This window comes from Aristolochia californica, unplaced genomic scaffold (assembly GCF_029961685.1).
Source record: "Aristolochia californica isolate CCGP_79_NKW_82.1479 unplaced genomic scaffold, dmAriCali1.0.hap1 SCAF_114, whole genome shotgun sequence".
NCBI classification, from domain to species: domain Eukaryota; kingdom Viridiplantae; phylum Streptophyta; class Magnoliopsida; order Piperales; family Aristolochiaceae; genus Aristolochia; species Aristolochia californica.
The window spans coordinates 4,163-16,711 of record NW_027181787.1 but is presented as its reverse complement, the minus strand read 5'-3'; the positions used below and the strand labels follow the sequence as shown (position 1 = coordinate 16,711).

At 33.7% G+C, this 12,549-nt stretch overlaps 1 pseudogene; it reads left to right on the top strand.

The window, feature by feature from the left end:
- The first annotated feature begins 6,149 nt into the window (after positions 1-6,149).
- Positions 6,150-6,960, top strand: LOC137945148 (probable polyamine transporter At1g31830; annotated as a pseudogene).
- The last annotated feature ends 5,589 nt before the right edge of the window (positions 6,961-12,549 follow it).

The following is a 12,549-nucleotide window of genomic DNA, read 5'->3' as shown; positions in this document are numbered from 1 at the left end:
TTGGCACAACTCCATTCTATTTCTCCGGCTGGATTATTATTTTGAGGTATTCGCAACATATTCTTTGGTCATCATATTATTTGGCGCAGATACTCGCATCAGATTATTTCATGGGTCTTTTACAAGGATTTGTATGATTTTGGTTCGTGTGAGATAGGCCTAGGCTCATTTCAGCTACAACTATTGTGTCTCTTTGGATGAGACATTATTATTAAAGAAGTGGTGGCCTCAGTATCAAATCTTCCTCAAATACCCCTTTGGGCCAACCTCTTATGTGTTGCTTCAGTTGGTGTTTTAAGTCCATACATAAATACATATATGGGTGTTTAAGTCCATTTAGACTTTTTTATATATATACCTGTGGTTCTTTTACCGCCATCTTGTAAATGACAGGCATTACCCACTTATCACCCAGGTCAAACTCAGTTAAAATTAATGTGTTCAAGTTTGATTCCAATTTTAGGCTCAAGCTCAAGTTCGAAGTATTTAAATCAAACCCAACTCGAACATATACAGGTTCAAGCTCGGCTCGACTCTATGCCACCCCAAATCTCCCCTAATACTTCATATTTCTAATGACGGGTAGAAACCTTAATATATGTTATTAAGGAAAAGAAACTAAAACACTTATCAATTTCAAGGTATGTCGTTAATACTTCTTCAACAATCACTTTGGCCTATCTTCTAATAGTATCATAGGGTTCTCGAGACATCGTAATATAGTTGCACTTATTGGTAACTACAACTAGATATTATTCATTCGTTATGTCGATGATGAACTCGTTCATCTTTATGGTTCGCTTAAGGATTTTGAGTTTTCTTAGTTTTTTTTATAGAGGATCTTTTAGGGACTTAGATTCTTGGACATATGTGATTTGCTCATGTGAATTTATTAAGAAGCATGTTGAGTTGATGGAAAATCTTTCCACAATGCAATTGGATAAGGGTCGAAAACCTACAGAAGTAATAAATATTTCGGTCTTGCTAGCCTTTAAGTTCTTGTCTTCATGAGAAGAGAACTAGCAATTCGTGCTTACATCATTAGGGGTGAAGTTTTAATTTATTTATGGGTTCAGCTATTCTTGATTTCAGGATCCTAAAGATGTTTTTTAGTATTTGAGAACACAGAGGAACAAAATGTTTTTTTGAATTTCAATGATCGAAGGTTGCTCTATGAAGTCATCTAGTTTAATTTTTTCCTAGATTTTCTATCACAAATAAGTAATCTTTTTTATAAAAAAAAGGAAATGAAAATTATATGAATGAGAAGATCTACCGAAAATTTTTCTTGACAATAGAAAATTAATTAAGATATGAAGAAGATTTTATTCTCTACTTGAAGCTTTAATTAAATAATTGAGATTTTTTTAATATGTGGAAATTTGGAAATAGAGCATGTAAAGGGTTCTATAGAAAACACAAAATCTTAGAGTGCGATATTTCCAAATTAGTCTATATAAATGCTCATTGTTGCAGTAACTAACAAAACTTCTAAAACAAATTCTTCTCCCATTCTACTATTTCTTAGGGTTCCTTACCAAGATTTCTATTATTTTCCACGATTCTTCCATTATTGAAAACTATAGGAGCATTGCATGTGCCAAGTAACATTTCTTTTCTAATTAGGTTTCAGTATTTCTTCAAGATTATCTAATTGCTTTTCCACAACGTATTATTACTTCACTGGTCCTTCACCTAAGACACTCTCACAAAAAGGTGTAGAGGGTTTGCTTTTCTCTACGAATTTTTTTGACTTTATTAAATGTGCTATGGATCCATATGTGATACTTATTTATATTTTTACGTTTTTCTATATCAACCCTTGTTGTGTTTAGGGAAAGACCATGTTGGAGACAAGGGATTGGCTAAAGAAGTATGGTTGAAATGCCCCTGTGTGGGGTTAAATGTAGAATCAAGCTTAAGTGCCGAAGGTTTAGACATAGATAAAGTTCATTTAAGTTAGCACTCTTAAGTCGTCCACCAAGAGTTTCATCAAGTACAAAATGTGGAAAGGAAGCAGAGAAGGATCTAGAAGGCTGCACTAGTTGGAAAGAAACAACTTCACATTAAGAGGAGAGTTAAAGAGTCGGTGCCAACCAAGAAAGGATAAAAATGACTAGAGAAAGTCCTACGTAGGTGCTCCAATTAAGGAATGGAAAAAAATGTGAGAAAAAAAGTATATTCTAGGTTTTAACTCCATTAGTCCCATATAGATTAAAGAGTAGAAGCAGTTATAGTCTCTAGTCTATAAATTGGAAGCTCTATGAACCTTTTGAATCACTATTCTCTACCCCCAATAGATCCCAACACCATCCAACCAAGGAGAATATCCCTTTGTCTAAGGTATTTATGCTTGTTACTATTTTTTTGTTTTTTTCTTTAGTTATCTTAGTGCTTTCCTTTTATTTGCCTAGCTACCCTTCCCATCCTATAGTCCTACTAACTCTCAAGCTACGCCTATGCCTCCCCCTTCGTCTATGAGTTTCATTTTCTTCTTTCCCTTCCATCCAAGCCCCATCATCCATCACCTCATAGTCCTTCGAGTTCTATATATCCACCACTTCTCCTCCAATGCACACCCTTAAACCCTAATCTCTCTTCACATTCTATATTTCATAACTAAGCCTTCGCAAAATACACACCACTCCATAACCAACCAACCCCCCCCCCCCCCCCCCCCCCCCCCCCCGTTCTCTCTCTCACGCACCCTTCTCATTAGCTTGCCTTAAACTCCATACAACCCCAAACCTTATACTGCCCAGCTACCCACTGTTCTATTCGAGGTACCATCTTTCACACTTCAAACCAAACTTAATGGTCCCCAACATAATTTTTTAGCCAACAATGCTCAGGCAAGAAATTGGGATCATAAAATGTTATGTTTTGTTTGAAAATATAAACATTTTGTTGTTTGTGAGATACAATGTGTATCTACTTGATAGGAAAGAGCGGTGTTCCTCTTAGCTTAAATAAAAAAAGAAATTGAAGCTGCGATACATTCTCTAATTTTACTCTAATTCTTTCAAAATGCTGCTATTTTTATCTATTCCTTTTGTAGTGGTTCCATTACATGGTTTTTTATTAGATCATCTTTTTGGTAGATTTATAGATCATGGATGGAGATGTGTGGCTTGGATTACTATTGTAAACATCATACGGAATGGATGGAATTGGAAAGGTCAAACTGTAAGTTCACATATTGATTCAAATATTACTTTGGATTCTCTATTACGGTTAGGGTTTGTTTCCTTATACATATATATATATATATATATATATATATATATATATATATATATATATATATATATATATGAGTTTGTGAGTGTGTATGTGTGTATATAATATAGAAAATTATTTTTGAAAAACTGGCCTTGCGTGATTTTTTGCTAAAAATCAAAAGGAATATTCTTGCGTTTATTATGTTTAAGTTGTTTAATTACAATAGTTCAAGTTGTAAGAAAACAGTTCTTCAAACTAGTGTTACAAAACTTGAATTGAACGGGTCTCTTGGCCCCTAGCAATGGAGAAGCATGCACTCCAACACAAGTTTCTTAAAGCAATCATTAGCTAGAGAAATGATCGTATGTGTAGACACTCTAATTCAAATTTTGATTTCTTGTTTGTCAAAATATTGTAGACTTGCCTTTTTTTTGTCGCGCCCTTTGATATGATCGATCTGATATTTGTTGTTTTCTTTATGGATGCAAGGTTTGTTTTGAGAGTAACTCAAGGAATAATGAATGTCCCAGGCTTGACTCTACCAAGCATTGCCATTTGGTTGCCCTGTTGATTTGGTTCCGGGTGTTTTCATGCAAGTTACGTTTGATCGATTTGCAACTTTCATGGTAAGTACATTACTTGCTGCATTAATTGTCAATCACCTTAGCTATAAAATGGTCTGATGTGTTTTGTTAATTTGGACAAATTAGGTAGACAAGTTTGGACAAAAAATCATACCATTAATTGCTTAGCGAAGGACTCACGTATGTAAAGGGAACCGGCCCCTCAAATGGTTTGCACTCGGTCCCGATGCAAGATTTTCAAACAACAGGGTTGATCAACTCACAAAACATTTCGTTTCATCTACATAAGTGATGACATCTTTGACTCTTACCAGTCTCGCGACGAACTCATTCCCTTCATTGAAGTAGTAAACATTTACCATTTTCTCACTAACTTTCATTGCAAAAACTAAGAGAATTCCTCTAATTTCACTGCAAAAACTAAGAGCAAAATGGTTCAATTTGGTCCATTTGCCACCAGCGAACAAGTATCCAAAAATGGAGTTGACCGCATAGGCCAGCCCATGGTGCTTCATCTTGTTTCATTGTTAGGTGAAGGAGCATCCTTTGAAAGGATAAACCTCCATTCCAGCATGTCGCGTCTTATCTCATTACTTGAAACTATTCTTTGTCTCTGAAGTATCTGGAAAGTGCCAAGCTAAGAAAAGAATTTGTGAAAAAAAAAAATTTCCTCTTTAACACCATTGGCATTAATTTCAAGAATAGACAATTGGGCATTAATTTGGCTTTGTCATCTCTTTAGTTTATTTGATTGAATCCTTTGAATAAATTATTGTTCATAGAAATGAAATCCAAAAACGTTCATTTGTGTCAAACCGGATTTACAGGAGCATTCACAACAGTTAATGTGGTATTGGCTGCTCATTTGATAGGCAATTGTCGTGTCTCTGAAATCAGGGTTCTCGGCCAAAAAGAAGTGATAGATGGGACTAAAATGGTATAATATATAATTATTATGTCTTCCAAAATTTGAGTTATAGAAAATATCGTTTGAGTCTTTGACTTAAGAAAACCTATTTAATGTTTAATATAATTTGATTATATCTAATAATTATTATTTACGACAATAATTACCTGGTAAAAGATTAGATTGATAAAAATAATTAAATATTCATAAAAAAAATTAAATTAAAATAAATGTATCCGACATGACATGTAAACTATAAAAAATTGACTAGTACATCAAATTTCAACCAACTCCAAGTTTATCATGTAAAGAACTGGATAAATATTTTAGACTCGGTATTATTATAGTTATGTGCTTCCAATTATTATTATAATTATCTGTCATTAATATATAATAATTATTACTATTTTATATTAATAAATTATCATATAATATCAATGGCTCAACATTTTTTTATATTTTTTATTTATAATAATTATTATTTTTAATTAAAATAGGCTAAAGACTTAAAACTTGAAACCCTACCATCTTACCAACTATATATGTTCCATGGTATAATGTTAACATCAATTTTTCTTTTTATAATAAAAAATATTTAAATATCACATTTTTTTTGTCATAAAAAGGTTTTCTAATTGATACTCAAATATGATTGAAAAATAAAAGAGAGAAGGAGAAAGAACCCAACTTGGGAACCACCCTCCTAAGAACCCAATTACAAAATTCTCTAAATCTAAGGTAAGTTAATTGGTCATGGTGATTCTTATCCCCCTTATAGGAAGCATCTATGGAAGAACCTTAATGAGCCGTGTTAATTATGCTTAGAAAGTGTTACATAGTAGATTTAGATGTACAAAAATAAGAGATTTGGTCAACCACATTTGAGATTACAAATCTAAGGTCTTATTTAGAAAATTACTTAATATTTAAAATTAAAAAAATCATTAGGATAATTAAAATCTTAATTTATATGTAAGGATAATTAACAATGTTATTTAACATTTAAATTACAAGGCCAATTACAAAATAACTAGATGTAAGAAAGCATAACATCTATGTCATATTTTTCTCACATATCAATCTACAAGTATTGTTTTGGTTCTCTCTTTTCTTACCTTTCATTTCCATGTTTTCTCTGGTTCTCTCTTTTCCATGTTTCTTTCTTAACACTTAAGGCTTGTTTGGAACCCATAAAAAAAAAGGGGGAGAAAGCCATATTTTGGAAACCATAATAAAAAAAAGGGAGACAAAGCTCTATTTTGTTGTTTGGATTGGAGAATCATTGAGACAAAAGAAAATAAGACTTTCGCTTGTTTTAGCTTAGGTGACAGACTATATGCGCTCATTTTTGCTTTTTGTTCCGTCACTGCGCCTGCCTGGTAAGACGGTCAAAACCCTTTACTGTGGGCACTGGAGCAATTAAGCTTCAACAAGAAATGTGGAGTGATGGGTATTTCTCAGGTGTTGCAAAACTGATAACCGGTGTGTGGTTGAGCTGGTGGATCCGGAATGCTTTAGCATTTTCTAATATGGGAATGTTTTTAGCAGAAATGAGTAGTGACTCATACCAGCTTCTTGGTATGGCTGAAAGAGGAATGCTTCCAGAGTTCTTCAGCAAGAGATCTCGCTATGGAACCCCACTGATGGGGATCTTATTCTCTTCTACTGGGGTGATACTGCTTTCTTGGATGAGCTTTCAAGAAATTGTTGCAGCAGAGAACTTCCTTTACTGTTTTGGGATGATCTTGGAGTTTGTGGCATTTATACAACTGTGAATCAAGTATCCCAAGGCTTTGCAACCTTACAAAATACCCCTGGGGACTGTTGGTTCCATTTTGATGTGTATTCCTCCAACCTTATTGATCTGTGTGGTTTTAGCTCTTGCTTCTTTAAAGGTTATGCTCATAATCCTTATTGCAGTGGTTATTGGGCTCTTCTGCAACCATGTTTGCAGTACGTTGACAAAAGGAGGTGGATGAGATTCTCCATTAGCACAGACCTTCCAGATCTTCAACATATGGAAGACGAATATACTGGTTTTTAGCTGTGGACTGAACAACTTATTTTCTGGTCACGGAAGTCTTACCTCCCTTATCTTCTTTCATTAGGATAAATAGTCATGAACTTCAAATGGCCCTATTGGATATTTTTGCCCTCATGCTTCTTTGCCTCCTTTCGTTTCTCTATGAAAGTAACAACATCCACCTTTTGTCATGTGCCTGTTTTTCAATCAAATATGGTGTTTAATCCAAGGTAGTATAAACAAGAAGACTCCATGTCCCGTTATATCCAAAGTCAAACATTAAAAGATAAGTCTTAAAACAATTGAATAACTGAACATAAATGGAAGACTAACAAAAATAAAACACATTTAACTTAAACCCTTATTTGAGAACTCATACTGTGAGACTTATACAAGACTTCACTATATTAATTATGACTTTGTGAGACTTCTTACTATTAGAAATATGAAAAACTCTTCTATATTTGTTCTTTCTCAAGTTGGTAACTCCAATTTGCAATGAAAAGGATTCTTGGTATTCAGTCTTCATTGGCTAAAATTTTTTCATATATGTTAAATCTTCATCATTTATTCTCCTCCTTATTTTAAATATTTTGGTCCCACAAAAATTACAAGAACATATGGAATAAAATACTTATTTCTTGTACTTCTTCTTAGGGGTGGCATTGAGTCGAGCCTTGTTCCAATCTGCATATGTTTGAGCTGGGTTTGATGTAAATACTTCGAACTCCAGCCCAAGCTGAGTCTAGGTTCGAGTTTAAAATTGGAATCGAGCTAGGACACAATAATTTTAACCAAAATCGAGCTAGAGCTTGAGCCATTTTGAGCTCTAACCTACATTTAAAACTTTGAAAAAAATACATGTCAAATAAACTATATATAAAATTATATATAATTTTTTCTTAAAATTGGGTATCATCTCTACATAAAATTGGATACATTTTTCAAGAAGTTATTTGAAATTCTGGCAATTTCCCTGTAAAGTAAAGAACAAGGGGCCCCATAAATCGCCTTTCAACCCGACAACTCATATCACATCCCTTCTGAATCCACCACGTGACCCTCTGACCCAATCAATTCTAAATTTTGTGCTGCTCTCTCTCTCTCTCTCTCTCTCTCTCGTCTTTATTCAAAATTGTTGGAGAGAGAACTGTGATAATCGATTAGTTGTCCAGCCAACCACTCACAATCTTCTTGAACAAGCTCTATTTCTTGGTTTCTACTTCCATCTCCTACCAGCTAAAAAAACTCTCCCTACCCCACACGAATCCCTCACACAGCTTTATAAGTGGGTGATAACTTACGCTGTTTAAAATCTTGTTTGGTGAAAGGATGGTGGAGCAACAAGGGAATATTGACAGAGAGAAGAGTTCTTATAGGATGAAGCAGAGAAATGAGTCCAACAACTGGTTCTGATTCTTGTAGTACAAATATCTCAAGTTGTTCTCGAGGGTTATATGCTATTGTCTGGTAGCATCTTCTTCACTGGCTGTTATTGTCAAAGCACAATAAATGGCGATAAATTAGGGTTTGGGTGTGGAAGCTTGGGAAGCGTCAAATTCGGCGTTCGCTTTTCCTCCGTCGATCCCGGGTCCCAAGTCTCGAGTCTCGAGCCTCGCGCCAACTCCCAAAAATGGCTAAAACTCATTATATGTTGGGTTTAACTAAATGAGCTAGGTCGTGAGTTTGAGAACCAAACCGAACCTCATTCAAATTTGGCTTGTTTACTTAAACGAGTCGGAAATACGATCTTGAATGGAATTCGGGATCCGGTTATTTAAAATCGAACTTATCGGGAATCGAGTTGAACTCAAGATACTCACAAACCGACTTGGTTCGATGCTACCCCTACTTCTTCTTTTATTTCTCCCCTTCAAGCTGAGGATAAAAAGGACATAGAAATCCAGTTTGGACAAAACATATCGTGGGAGAAGAAAATCACTCATAACATTACGAAAAACTCTATATAGTAATCAAAATGGTTATTGTTTGAAGCACACTCGGCTCAATTTTAAAGGCGAAAAAAGGCTCAATTTTAGGGCTTAATATAGAGATTACTCACTTTTTAAGGGTAGCTCAAATACAAATCACCTATTCGGTGAAGAATAAAAGAGTTGACTCAAGCTGGATATTGGGCATACTCTTGGGTGATGTATTTGATTTAATTTTATTTTTTTGTGTAATTTTGGGATTTATGGTTAAGGTTTATGGGATTTATGGTTCAATTTTGTCTTTATAGGGTTAGGGTTAGGGTTTTGTGTATTTAGGGCTTAGTGCTTGGTATTGACAGGTTTTGGATTTAGGGTTTGTAAAAAATATTAGGGTTCTCGATTTTGGGGTGATAGGGTTTAGGGTTTAGGGTTAGGGACTTTTAGGGGTTTGAAGATCTATGGTTTAGGGTTTAGGTTCTGGAATTAGGGTTAAGGATTTAGGGTTAGGGATTAGAGTTTGGGGTGTTTAGTCCAGTTCAAACAAGGTTGAGTTGCCTACACCGGCGTCCATTAGCCAACGAAACCCGACCCCCATCACTGACGAGGTACAGTTTGTAGTGACTGTGAAGTCTATTGGGGCACTACCAACGGTTTTCGATGAATATGGACTTTATGTGTGTGTGTGTGTGTGTGTTTCCATTGTTTAGTGTATCTACAATGGAAATAGTTTGATTAATTTTTGAATGTTTTAGAACGTTAATGAAAATTTTTCAAGTGCTATGGAATGATTTGGCCATGTGGTGAAGAGATTTGGAGGTTATAAATATCCACCACATGGTATTTTCTTTGGTATGGTTTTTGTTTCCATGACGGTTAATGGTTGTCTGAAAAAAAAATCCATGAGGACCATCTCGGATTTAGATTATAAATGGTTGTAAGAAGACAATCAATTGCTCGATCTTATTACATTATGACCTTTTAAGAAGACAACAAAATGCTCGATCTTTTGGTCTAGCTGGTTAATATAGGGAACAAGATGCCCAATAGGGTTTTGAAGCAAGAGGTATATATGGATTGTGTCAATAAGTTCAACGAAGACGTAGTCAGTAAAATAATTGTTGAGCAACTCAAGAATCAAACAAGATCATGGAAGAAAATATACCAAATGGTAACTAGTTGTCTCAACACCAGGAGGTTTGGCTAGGATGCAACCACACAACGAGTTACTGCAAGTCATTCTGTATGGCAAGACTATTTAAAGGTCAGTAAATCATGATGTACTATAAAATATTTTGTATGTTTTTCGCATTACTAGAACTCTATTCCAAGTCATTTAAAGGATGTTTTATTCTTGTAGGAGTATAGAGATGCTTAAAAGTATATACAATAAGGCTACCTCCTTTATGACAAATTGGCTTTGGTAGTGGGAAACTCAATAACCATGGGGACAACTAGTATAACTCCTGTACATCTAGGCGATGAACTCCTCCATGATTCGGATCCTATCCCGATGGACGATCCTGAGGATGTCGATGTAGTTAGGAAAACTCCATCATAATTCATTAGTGATAATAAGTCGACAACTTAGCAATCTCGCAGAAGTAACGTGTCGTCTTCAAGTCGTCGTAGAAAGAGAAGCGAATTACCTACTGATGACAGTAGTAAATTCATTGATGCAGTTAACTGTATCGCTCAGGCATTGAATAAGCCATCTTCTTTTATTAATAAAATAATTCTTTATTTATTCATTATATTTATTTTTAATTATTGTATTATATTATTGGTTTAATAGTGGTAATTAAGATATTTTTAAATCAAACACTTCATCAATTATTTTGGTTTATCTGATCCGTTTTTTATTTAATAAAATCATTGGTTTTAAATTTAAAAGAAACATTTTATTAACTAATAATACGTACAAATATATAGTGGATTAAAGTTATGATTAGATCAATTTTTTTTAATCTTTCCTTTTTATCTTAAAGTAAATCATATCTTATTAATAAATTAATAATTGAACTTAGTACATTTGTTTATTTTATTTATAATATTTATTTTTTATAATTAATCATGTGTGTATTTCATTGGTTCACGTAATTACTGTATTAATGTACAATAAAATATAATCATTAAATTATATAATATATAATTTAATTAATTAGTATATTAATATATTTTAATTATACATTAAATTACTTATTCGTCTAGTAATAATGCATGTTTTACCTAATTTGGGGTTTAAGGATTATGTTTTAATTAAGTATACTGTTAGGGTTTAGGGATTCTCTTGTTTTTTATATTTTTCTCATGTCGGGGCACTAACACTGGAAACTATTTTCCAATACACACGAAGTCGTCAACACTAACACCAAGTTCGAAGATGAAGTTCATGTAGATGAATGAAATGTATATTAATCTGGAAATGAAGATGAACTTCAAACTTTCATTCCCCCACTTACATACTTTTTAATGAATGAATTGTACATCTTCTTATATGACTAACTTCCCAAATTAAATGATGGGATTGTTCCAAAGTGGCGCTATGAATATATCTACCAATTGCTTATTTATTGGTATGTATGTAATTTAAATAAGTCCTCATTGAATCTTCTCGTGAGTAAGGTGATAATTGAATTCAATTTGCTTAGCACATTCATAAAAAACTAGATTACATACATTTTGAAGAGCCCACTGATTGTAAAAAGAGAAAAGTTGGTTTATTATGTGGAACTTGAGGTCAAGAGATAGATATGTAAGCAACATAAATTTACAACTTGTGTCCTTTTGCTAATGATCTTGAAACTATTGTTTTCTTTTTTAAGTTTTAAAAAATTAATGCCGGCTCAAGTATTGTGCGAAAACCAAAAATAGATATCAAAATCAAAAGATAAATGGAAGAAGAAAATAAATCAAAAGATTGTTGGAGGAGAAAGAGTGTAAGAGAGGAAGAAGGAGAACTCAAGGAGAAGAGAATAGTGGGAGAAGGAAAAGAAAGTAATTGCACACCACAACAACTCCCTTGAGACATGAGACTTCACCTTATATTCCTCTTGTGGAGTCTTTGAACTAAAAATAATCCACAAGAGATGAGGTGTGGAATAATTTCACACCCCTACTAAAGGAGGTGCACCAATGTTCTTACTTTCTAAGCAGCGCCAACTAGTTGCAATTATATCTTTTGCCCCTCTCTCATTTATTACTAAAAAACTACATGAATTACATGAGAGGAAAATAGTAATGAAGTATAAAGTAGGAAAAATAAAATAAAAGTATATGCCTTCAACATTCCCTCTTAAGCTGAGATGTAAATGTTGCTAAGTATTAGCTTGTTTGCAATATCTTTGAACTATTCACTCGGAATGGTGAAGATTTTTGCAACCTGAAGCTTGGAGGAAATGTGAAACATGCAAATCTCTCCTAAAAAAAGCCTCTCACATGCAACATGCCTTTCAAGTACTTTAAAATCTTGGGCACTACAACCGTATGTAGTACTTGAGGGGCATGCAAGAGTTAACTGACAATATTAATTAAAATGAGTAATATCAGGTCTAATCAATGAAAAACTTAGACATTTGCCGATCAATCTTTAATACCTAGAATTCAATTGGTCTCCTTTTGTAAGACATAACATATGTCCTACTTCAAGAGGAGTAGAACACTACTTGCAAGCAAGTATAATATATTCCTTGACCAAATTTGACACATACGTTTTTGTAGACAAATAAAAATTTCAGATTTTTTTTGACATACGTCAATTATGAGAAAGTATTTGAAAATCTCCTAGTTCTTAGTTTCAAATTATTTGGCTTATGTTGCCTTCATTCAACAATAACCTTCTAATTAGTACTTGTAATGACCGTATCAACAACATAGACAAACATG